The 10,841-nt window shown below is 45.3% G+C and overlaps 1 protein-coding gene across 2 annotated transcripts in view; it reads left to right on the top strand.

Annotated features, from left to right (window-relative positions):
* Nucleotides 1-1,793: 1,793 nt before the first annotated feature.
* The window catches only part of ABHD2 (abhydrolase domain containing 2, acylglycerol lipase), a 109,919-nt gene continuing 100,871 nt past the window's right edge, over nucleotides 1,794-10,841 (top strand). Inside the window, exon 1 of one of the 2 annotated variants that reach the window (XM_022564056.3) lies at nucleotides 1,794-1,901. The gene's annotated coding sequence lies outside the window, so the exon portion shown is untranslated. The remainder of the gene's footprint in view (nucleotides 1,902-10,841) is intronic. The other variant, XM_022564057.3, reaches the window with a different exon arrangement.

Here is a 10,841-nt window from a genome sequence, read left to right as displayed (position 1 = left end):
CCCATCACGCGTGCAGACGTATGTATGGCCACCAAGCAGTACTATTTAAAGACACAACAACTGGAAAACTGTGGAGCAGAACCAAGTGCATGAACACACACGTGCACACACACACGTGCACACACACACATCCAACTGGCCACAGATCTAAAGCTTTTTTCTGGAAGCTCAAACTGTTTTAACACAGAGTCGGAACTATGGGCGTCCCTCACTAAAATCCTTTGGGTTTTTCTTTCCTAAAATAGAAGAGAATATAGAGGAATAAATAAATGCTGAGGTAAAAAAATTTTTTTGACAACGGAATGACAAAAATACAGCAATGGCAAAGGATTCTTTCTCCTCCTTCACCCTAGAAAACCACAAGTGTGGGTTCTCTCAAAGGCAGATCCAAAGGATCTGGGGCTAAATTCAGGCTTGAGAGTCTATTTCTGTTCACATTCTAGGACTTCCACACCTTCAGAGTGGCAATGGGCTTCAGGAGCTCCTGACAGATAGATTTTTATGCAGTGGTTTTTGGTCCAGTGCTGATCAGCCTTCAAAGGGATGAAACATGAGCCATTGGACACTTGGATGGGTGAACAGGAAAAAGGAAGCTCCATTTTTTCTTGTCATAATCCTGAAATGTGTTGGAAAAAATTTAACATTGATACAAATACCACTTCCCTTCTCTGGCTAAATGGCTACTCTCATCTCAACCCCTGCTCTTGGTAGGGTGACCCTGTCTGCCCTAGAGCAGTTGGCCTTTCAAGACAGTCAAGTGTTCTATTCGTGGTAAAAGCACATGCCATTGCAAAAGCAGTTTCAGACTCAGAATTTTAGAACTGGACCTAATTCCATAAACCAATGTGTAAGTGGGTGGGGAACTAGTCTTGAATGAATGCCTACTGAGTGCCAGGCACTCTTAGCGTTTACCGGAGTTATTTAATCTTCTCATCAACTACTATTGTTACTCCCAGTTGCCAAATGAAAAAAATCAGGATGCATGCAGAAAGGTTAAGTGACTTGCTCAAGGCCGTACAACCTGTACATGCCAACAGGGAGTTCAATTCTAGATATGATTCCAAAGGTTACATTCTTCCAGGCTGCCTCCAACTGGGAGAAGGTCGTCTTAAGGGCTGAAAGAACAGTGGGACAATAACTGAGGTCCACACTGCCTGGCACGGCCCCATCACACTTTCCTACCTGGAAGGGGCCAGAAGTCGCTGCTTCTTCATCCTTTCCTCTCCTTGAGGCTTGGTGACTCACTAACCTGACTCCTCTCTCCCGGGACACGACCCCAAATTTTGCCCCTGGTGTCCTGGACTACAGGTGAGTCCACCTGTCGGCCTGGAGCCATCAGACCCGGCAGCTGAACTACCAGTCGGCCTCCCTCCTCCCAACCCCAGACGACACCTGACATTACCCAATCGTCCAACCCAGCTTGCGGTCACAATTGCCTCCCTCTTTGCAACCCGCCACAGTCAACATCAAACAACACCCCTCCAGTAGCCCTCCTCCCTTTTCCCTGCCCCCTCCGGGCTGGCTTTATCCTATAGTGTCTCAGCCAACGGGCTAAAGACGTGAAAAATAACCAATTGTCGTGGAGCTCTTCACTAAGGGCTCAGCCTCCGCTCTGAGGAGCAGCTCCGTTGACCAATGGGCTACCCTCAGGGTACAATGGAAGTGCGGGGCTAGTAGAGCAGCGGCTGGGCGGCCCAATGAACGGGCGGGTTTCCGTGGCTAGGGGCGTGGCAGAAGCGGTCGTCAGGGGCGTGGCGGCAGTTGCTTGGGCGGGGCCGGTAGCGGCGGGAGCTGCACTGGCCAGGGGTTCCGGCTGCATTTCCTTGAGCGCCGGCGGCAGCCGCTGAGCTGCGGGAACCTGACTGGGGGCGAACTGGGCCGCAGTAGTCAACCACAAGCAGGTAAAGCCACGGCGGAGCGAGCTCCGCTAAGCCGTGATTGAGCCCCCCATCAGTCGGGCCAAACCCCTGAGCCCCACGGTCCCTGTCGTGGCTCGGCCCATCGCGCCGCAGCCTGAGCGCCCCGGATCCTCGGGGGGCCTGTCACCTGTCGCCGCGGTGGTCCCCAGGGCTGGCGGGGAGGGAGGCAGCCTGGAACGCATCGGGTGGGATACGCCTTCCTGAAAGGCCTTTGTCCCCTTCAGCGTCAGATACCGAGGATGGGGACAACCCCGACTGCGGCCTCCCTACCGGCCATCCCTCCATCAGTGCGCACTCTTGGGACCTCTGGGGTCTGGGGAGGGGCTCTTCCAGCCTTGGTGATGGAGATCCGGGTTCGGCACCTGCAAGGAGAGGGCCGAGGGACCTGATTACAGCCCCGAATATCCGAGGGGCCTCTGCGTTTCTGGGCTCCAAGGGGGCACCCAGGAATGATGGGTTCAAGTTGTACGGAGGCAGCTTTTGACCCACTTGGAGGCACACTTATTTAGCTCGCCCACGTGCCAGGCACTGTTCTAGGCGCTTCGTGGTCTTTCCCCACAGTGAGAACTGTCCAGCAGCGCAGGCCCTGCTAGGCGAGGCAGCCAACACCGCGACCTTGGAAGTGACCAGGCAGAGGCCAGGTGACAGCCACCTGCCAGGGATGCTTAGAAGGGACTCGCAAGGGAGGACTGCATGACCCACCTGTAAGGCCCTTCTCCATTCACAGATGCACTCTGACCTTTAATGCCTACCTTGAGAAGAATACTGCTGGGGGCTCATTAGTTTGAAAGTGGGTGTTGAATTCATCCACAATGAACTTGTGGTCTCAACTCTCAAGAGTGGGTGTTAGCAAAGAGAACGGACCATACCAAGAAGATAAGGTTTATTTAGCCATTATGAAACTCCTTAATTTGAACTAGTGTGGGCTGCGTGCGTCTTTTAGTCTTCCTGATTCCTCTCCTTTGGTTGCTTCACCTCCAGTGTGTCAGTTTCACCTGCATTCCAGTAACTAGATCCAAAGGCAGGCTCCAAAATCAGACTCCTGAGAGGTGCCTGGGTGGGACTGTAGGTTTGGCAGAGTTAATGTGATCTGGCCCAGAGCTTTTCGAGGGCCATTTCATTGCAACCACACGAAGTAGAGGCCAAAAGAAAAACCATGCAGTACCCCTTTCACTACCCTCTGTCATTTGCCTGAATAGAGGCATAATAGAGGAATAATCTATTATTATTAGAGTAATATATATATATTATATATATAATATATAATTATATATATTATTATATACTAAGAGGAATAATCTTCTGAAGGTCAGGAGGCAGAGGAAGAACCTTAATAGCAAGTTTGCTGCTTGTTTTAGGATGAATTAACCTTTGAATAACCCTTCAGAAAGCAGACCTGTCCATATACTGCTGATTGTCGCATGAACTTGCGGCATTTTAGAGCTGAAGACACCTTAGGTAGAGCTTGTCTAATCCGTCTTCTCAATGCACAGGTGAGGAAACGAAGGCCTGGGGAGGTCACAGGACTGACTGGTCATCACAGAACCATGATCTGTTGACCCTGGATCTAGCCAGTGCATGACTTGTATTTCACTCCTAGACTACTTATCTCGCTCTCTGTGTTGAAATTCTAGGGGAGTCTAGAGAGGTTAAGAGCACAGATTTTGGGGCCAGAGTGCCTGGATTTGAATCCTAGCCCTGCTTCTTACTAGCTGTAACCTTGGGCAAGTTACTTAACCTCTCTGTGCCTCTGTTTGTTCACCTATGAAACAGGAATAATAAGGTACTTAGATTAGAAGGTTGTTTTGAAGATTACTATATCTGAGGCATTTAGAACAGTGCCTGGCACACAATAAGCACTATAGATTTGCCAAATACGATCTTCTGTTGCCTTTTTATACAGCTTTTCTTCATACCTACCACCCAGTATTTTCTATCAGGAGCTAATTTTTTCCCCTGCTTCCTCTCCCCCAGTTCATTAAATATATTTCAGATTTCATTGTATATAGCACATATGTCTGTGGGGTTTTCCAAGTCACGTGGCATTTCATTTCTTATTTTTGTCTTTTATTGAATCAGGTAATTCATTTTCTCTGTTAGTCCTCTCGTTGTAATTACACTCTTCTTAGACTCCAAATCTCATTCTCTTTAAAAGGGGGGTGGGGGAAATCCCTCAAAGTGATAAACCAAGTCCCTGATGATACCAATCTCCACGGCGTCCTTCCAAATATCTGTTCCCTCTGTTCGGCCCTATTTCCCAGTTGTCAGTGTGCTGCAGCGTGATTATAAATGGGTGAACATTTTTAGATGAAGATTTCATGAGCCAGTGTATTAGGTGCTTTTCGGAAGTTCAGGGATCGTGTGTCAAATGCATTGAAGTAAGTTACTTAGTCATTGGAGCAGGGGGTGCATCAGCAACGCCTGCCTTGCCTGGCAGAAACACAAGTGTATGACTGATTCTTGCTGGTAATCTAGCTCTTTCACTAATTTTACTGCATTTTTCCTGTTCTTTTCTTGAGCTTGAAATAAACCAGATGGGATGTGCAGCGGAACGGTCTTTTCTCTCGTTCTAGTTGGGGAAATTCCCTTTCTTTTCTACTTTCACCTTCATTCTCTTTATCACCTTCACGGTTCTGATAAATATCTACTCTCAGTCTGCCATCCAATTCTCTTTTAATCAGAAGATACCTGTCACCTTTATTTCTTGCAGGAATCCGGTCACTTTGGGTTTTCCCTTCTCTGTTTTTACATGTTTTCTAGAATGAAGCAAACTATCGATTGGCACCTTCCTAAGAGTTGATTCTGAGTTTGGGTTTTTTGTTTAGGACATTCTGGAACTCAGCCATCTTAGAATAATTGTTTTAGTTTCTTTGTGTATTAATAAGGGCCCCTTTCTCTCACTCTCTTGTTCTCTTTTCTCATAACGTCTTGGTGAAAGGGCTTCTTATTTGCTGTTATTCCTTACTTCTTCCACTTCCGCCTTCCTCCTGGGAATCTCTGGCAGGGCCCATGAAGAGTGTAGTGGTTCCCCACTGCCCTTGTTCCAAGCTCCTGTCCAGAGCACGAAATAATTTCTTTGGTCCTATGGAAGACTGGGGTGAAGTCTGCCTTGTTCTTTGCCTAAAACCTGGCTCTTTGAAGAGTCCTAGGAGAGAGAGCCTGCCAATATAATGGAATTCACGTGGCAGAATTTCTGCTCTAACCTACTGCTTACAGTTTTCCGGTTTTCATTGCAGGGTGGGTTTTGAGTACTCTTTGACCAATTTAAGAGCATAGGTGACTGGGGCAAGGGGTGTTTAAGCCTTCCTGTTTCATCTTGGGCTACGCTGTCCCTAGAGCAGAGCACAAGGAGTTCAGGCCGCCTTTGATGTTCTCTGGCATTAGGATTTTATAGCAGCTCCGCATGTTCCAACCTCTTTGGCCAGTGCGTGTTGTTTTTAACCCTCATGCTGCTATTTCTGCATTGATACCCTGCAGGTGCTGACATTATCTCCCTTCAGGATCATTTTCATATCTGCATGTTTGTTTTTGTGGTCTTGGTTCCAAGGCATCATGTTTTTGGATTAAACATTTTCTATTTATAAAATGGCTGGTGTGGGCAGGCCACCAGACCTATTGTTACCCATGAAGCTTGCGCACTGGACCCAGTTGGGTGCAGGGCTTGTGACCCAAGGACCCATTTTCCGATCTTTTGCAATAGTTAAGTAGCAGACAGGTAAAGAGCTTATTAGAGAATTGGAACACTGATACCCTTGGGTTTGCCTGGTTTCTGATTTTCTTTTGTTGTCTTTGAATGGAGCTTCATTAAGTTCAACAAACTGAGCATCTGGTGTGTGCCAGGAAGACAGCTGTCCAGATTAACAAGGGTGTTTGGTTTGTTGCAGAAAGACTATTTTGTTTTTATTTTACATTTTAAATTTTTCAGTGTTTTTAATTTTAAAATTGTTTTAATAGGTAATGCATTTACATGATGAAAGAAAATATTCGAAAGGCGCAAAAGTGAAGTAGTAAATACATCTCTGTCCACCCCAGACTCCTACCACCTAGTTTTATTCCTTAGAGGCACCAGCGTTACTGATTTCTTCATCCTCCAGAGGTGTTCCAGGCACAGCCGAGATATTTTATAACATCTATTAGCAAATCCATTATGATTATCTTTCCCTTTAACACAAATGGTAGCAAACGATACATGCTATTTGGAACCTTGCCTTCTTTCACTTAGTGTTTCTTCGCAGTATGGAAAGAGCTTCAGCCTCATTTTTTATGAAGATGATCTATTTTAGATATTCGATTCTGTTTCTAAGGCTGCTAAGAACCAGTCTTATTTAGGCAACAGCTTCACATGGAGATCCAAAAGCATTTTGTGGATTATTTGGGGGCAAATATTTTTCCTCTCTGTCCTGCAGCTCTGAGCCTGAGAAGAGGCCGCGTGAGGGGGAGGGCCTCCCCTGAAGGTCATCCTATGAGGGGAGAGCGGGGACATTACAAAATGAGGAGCACTGACCCTCAGGCTCTTCACCTGCCCTCTGGGCAGAATGTGCTGGAATTGCCTGGGAAAGCTTGCTATGCTTTCTCTGGTCTCCAGGGAAAGCTCCCGGCCTTCCTGATACACCTTTCAGCATCTCTACCACGTCGAATCCTGTCTCCTGCACCCCAGCCCCGGTTCTGTTTGTTCTCGCCCTTGGGCATCAGAGAGGAGCCCTGCCCTTCATGACGGGACTTCCTGTCTGGAAAGCTTTGTTAAGGGCCCCACCCCTTCCTTTCTCTCACCCCATGAAAAACCAGCTCTCACACCTGTGCCTCTGTGAAGCATTTTTCCCAAACAACATTTGGGAATATGATATTTGTTGCTCTCCTTAGGAGTGTTTCCCATTCTCCATATCACTTGACCAAGGTCTCTGAGCCTCACATGGCCTTGCTAAGCTTTTGCTGATGACTATTCTAAGAAGAGAATTTAGGGGGTCTTCACATTTGAATTTTCTGTGGCTGCCCTTATGTTTTGGATAACCACGCTGGTTTAAACATGGTCTCATGGTCTTCTGTGGCTCCCAGTGGTTGCCTGTTGCTTTGTTTCTCACTTTTATTTAAAATGTGTCTTGGGACTTCCCTGCTGGTCTAGTGGCTAAGACTCTGTGCTCCCAATGCAGGGGACCCAGGTTCGATCCCTGGTCGGGGAACTAGAGCCCACATGCCGCAACTAAGAGTTCATATGCCACAACTGAAGATACCGCATGCCACAACTAAGACCCGACGCAGCCAAATAAAATATAAATAAATATTTAAAAAAAATAGAACACAATCCTCCTGGGAATAAGCTATAAAAAAAATGTGCCTTAATCTTCATCTTGTTTTTATTTCCCTCCCAATCTAATTTAGAGTGTTGAATTGCACTGAATCTTTATGGTGTTAGTCAGCCAGTCTATTGAGAGTCATTACTTTCTGATCTTTGCTCCTTGCTGGGTGTCCACGTCATCAATCAGTTGTACCACAGATGCTGTGTTATGTAATATGAGGAGAGGGAGGTGATGTTATCAGTCAGCCTCTTCCCAGTCCCTCTGGGGTAGAAGAGATAGAAGCTTTGAAAAATCTGCCCCATTTCTGCACAGTCACTCCAGGCATGTATTTGTGTACTGTTTACTTAGTCATGTCAATGAGAGCAGTAAAAAACAAATCAGCAAGTCCAACATAGGATTGCCAAATTTTAAGTTTTTCAAGTAAGGCATTAAAAAAGCCCTGTCATCTCCCATCATCGCCATCATTTAAGAAAAGACTTTTTAACCCCAAAAATGTGGGAAGGTCCGTATCCGAGGATAAAGAACAGCCTTCTAAACAGAACATATTTAGATTGATAAAAAGGTCGAGCTCATGGAAATCGAATCGTGGCGTTTGAGTGGGTCTGAGGTAGAGGATTCTATTCAAGGAGGGTTCCACTTTTTCAGTTTCCTTAAACAGTGCCAGCTGTTCTTTTGCTGAGAAACCAGGCCATTCACTTAGCCAGCTAACCTAGCCATGGCATCATTTGATGTGGTTTTTGTGCCCAGTGTTTTTTTTTAGATGGTATGGACCACACAATGTCGATGTGCAGTTGTAGCATCTTAGATTGATGTGAGCTGTTGGTGGGAGTTGTTCTCAGACTCAGCAGGGGCTGGATGTGTTCATGTCTAAAGTGCTATGTTGGGACTTCCCTGGCGGTCCAGCGGTTAGGGCTCCGCGCTTTCGCTGCCAAGGGCCTGGGTTCGATCCCTGGTCGCGGAACTAAGCTCCCACAAGCCACGTGGCGTGGCCAAAAAAAAAGGTACTAAAAAAACCACAATAATATAGTGCCCTGTTGTAGTTGTTAACAATGAGGAGTGAGGGAAATTGGGGTGGGACCTCCACAACTTGGAATGAGGCCATGTGGTGGGTTTACACATCAGGCTTTTGAAGCGTCTGCTTACGCTCCTTAAATTCTTGATGTAATGTGTCAGGTGGTGGCTCCTGTTGTTTCTGAGACATAATGTGACTTATCACCTGAGTCCCCATGGCACCTTTTGCTCTCCTCCAGCAAAAGTAAGTACCACGACATTCCTTCTGTGTTATGGGTATTACCCAGTCCAAGGCCAAGGGTATATTCTTGAGTTTCTTTGAGTTCTCCTTAAATTCAGAACACTCAGACTTTTAGGTTTCATGTTAACGATAACTGGAAATATTTTAAAAGCATGTCCTGGATCATGGGGATGACCTAATTATATCCGGGTCCAGGCACACGCCACCTCAGTGCCCCTTAGGTGTGTGTGAATTTCTGATGAGTTAGAACCAGGCTAACCTGCTATGAGAAAAATACAGAGATGGACTTAGCGTGAAGAAGAGGAGCTAGCATCAGGTGAAGCCAAGTGTGCAAAGGAAGGCTGAAATGGGGGTCCCAGCAGAGGAAAGGGGTGCGAGAACAGTCACCACACTGCGCCTGGTACTCATACAACCTGCCCAGGAGCGGGTGGGAGCACCTGACGTTGTCTTGGGGATTTCAGGTCTGAGAAATGGCATCAGCCTCATTACGTTAGTGTAGTTAACCTGAATTATACTGTTTGGGTAATTGTATTTGTATTTATTTGTACATTCATTTTAGTCTCCATAATTGTAAAAGTGCTAAGAAAACTTTATGTCTGGTTTTATGTTCGTACATTTTAAGAAATAGTATAAGAAATAATAATCGAATAAAAGTAATTCAATTTAAATTTAAGATTCGAATAAAAAGTCCCCAGAGGATCCGGCGGGACCGTTTTTTTCCTGTAGAGGGGGCCAACTAGCACCTGAGTTTGAAAGACCCCAGCGTAGGAATCTAACCTCATGACTGAGGTTTCCAGTCATGTTTGTGTCCTTTCCACGTGCATGCGTGGCTCCTTTCCACGTGTTGAACACTTTAGAAATATTCATTGAGTCGAAATGAAGAGTTAGTTTGCATCATTGCCGTGCTGCCTGAATGAGATCCTGTTTGTATGTGCAGTCCACACTAAGTGTCCGTCCCAGTGGAGGGGAGCCCTCCAAAAGTAATGTCTTTGATTCTTTTTGTTTAATTTTGGAGTTAGTGATAAAGTTTTCTTATTGATATTTACATGACCCACACACTACCAGGAGGACCATACCTGGGAGCAGCCTGAAGCTTATTCACCACAAGTAACTCATCAGCCCAGGGACAGTGGAGATTTGACCATAGCTGAAAGCCAGGTGTGAACTTGAACCTCAGTGACTACTGAGACTGTTTGTACTGTGGCTAAATAATCATTCATTCACTTGTTAGCTTTTATTATGGGATTTTAAAGGTATACAGAAGTAGAGAGAATCATATAGGGAACTCCCGGGTACCCAACACCACTGTTTCCTCTTTACCAGCCACTGCCCCAGCTCACATCAATTTTGAATAAATCCCAAATATCATACAGTTGTATCTATATGTATTTCTGTGATATCTCTTAGAGATAGGGATTCCTTTATTAAACCTAACTACAGTACTATTATTACTCTTTAAAAAGTTAACAGTAATTCTTTAATATCATCAGCTATCTAGTCATCATTCAAATTTCTAAGTGTCTAAAAATGTCAGAAGTACTTTTCTTCAGTTTAACATTTTTGAATCAGGATTCAACAAAGGTTCACACACTGTGGTTGGTGGCTCTGCCATTTATGTCCCTTTTAAACTACAAGTCCATTTCCTTTTCTTTTTTTCCCTGCAGTTTTTTGGAGAAACTGGGTAATTTGCCCTGGAGACATATTTATTTATTTATTTTTGAACAGGTAATACACTCACACAGTATAAGAGTCAAAAGCTATGACATAGTAAACAGTAAAAAAAAAACCTCCCCCAAAGCAATGAATGTTACTAGTATCTTATATATTCTTTCAGAGGTATTTTATGCATATCGCAGCAAATGTATGTATATCTCTATCCTGTTTCTTTCTTTTTTCTATAACTGGCCACATATTGTGCTTGTTGTTCTGTTCCTTGCTTTGTTTGCTTAACATGGAATGATGGATTTTAGCAAATCTCCATATGTATTGTTTGGCATCCTATTAACTTTTCTCAAGTATCCAATTATGACATTACTGCTTTTGAAAAATTGAGGGAAGCACAATCATTCCCAGGATGATGTGATTGCACTGGAATCTTTCAACAAACATTTATTGAGCCCTCTCTCTGCTGGGCCTCTGCCATCCAGGCTCTCCCCTGAAGCCTGGACACCCTCTGCCCCACCGTTGGCCCATGCTTAGCCCAGAGGTGGTTTTCCATGAATGTTTGCTGAGCTCCCAGCCCCTCACAGCTAGCTAGCTCCCTGTGTGGCCTGGAATGTATTCACACCGTAGACTTAGCTTCTCAGATTCCATATACCCTGGCTACAATTCCCTTCTCTATTCCAATCAGATAAATAAAGTGCTCACTCACTCTTG

The sequence above is a fragment of the Delphinapterus leucas genome, chromosome 2 (genome assembly GCF_059928025.1).
Source record: "Delphinapterus leucas isolate spDelLeu-1000000601 "Yukka" chromosome 2, BTC_Dleu_Yukka2, whole genome shotgun sequence".
Classification (NCBI taxonomy): domain Eukaryota; kingdom Metazoa; phylum Chordata; class Mammalia; order Artiodactyla; family Monodontidae; genus Delphinapterus; species Delphinapterus leucas.
This window is presented reverse-complemented; position numbering and strand designations above follow the sequence as displayed.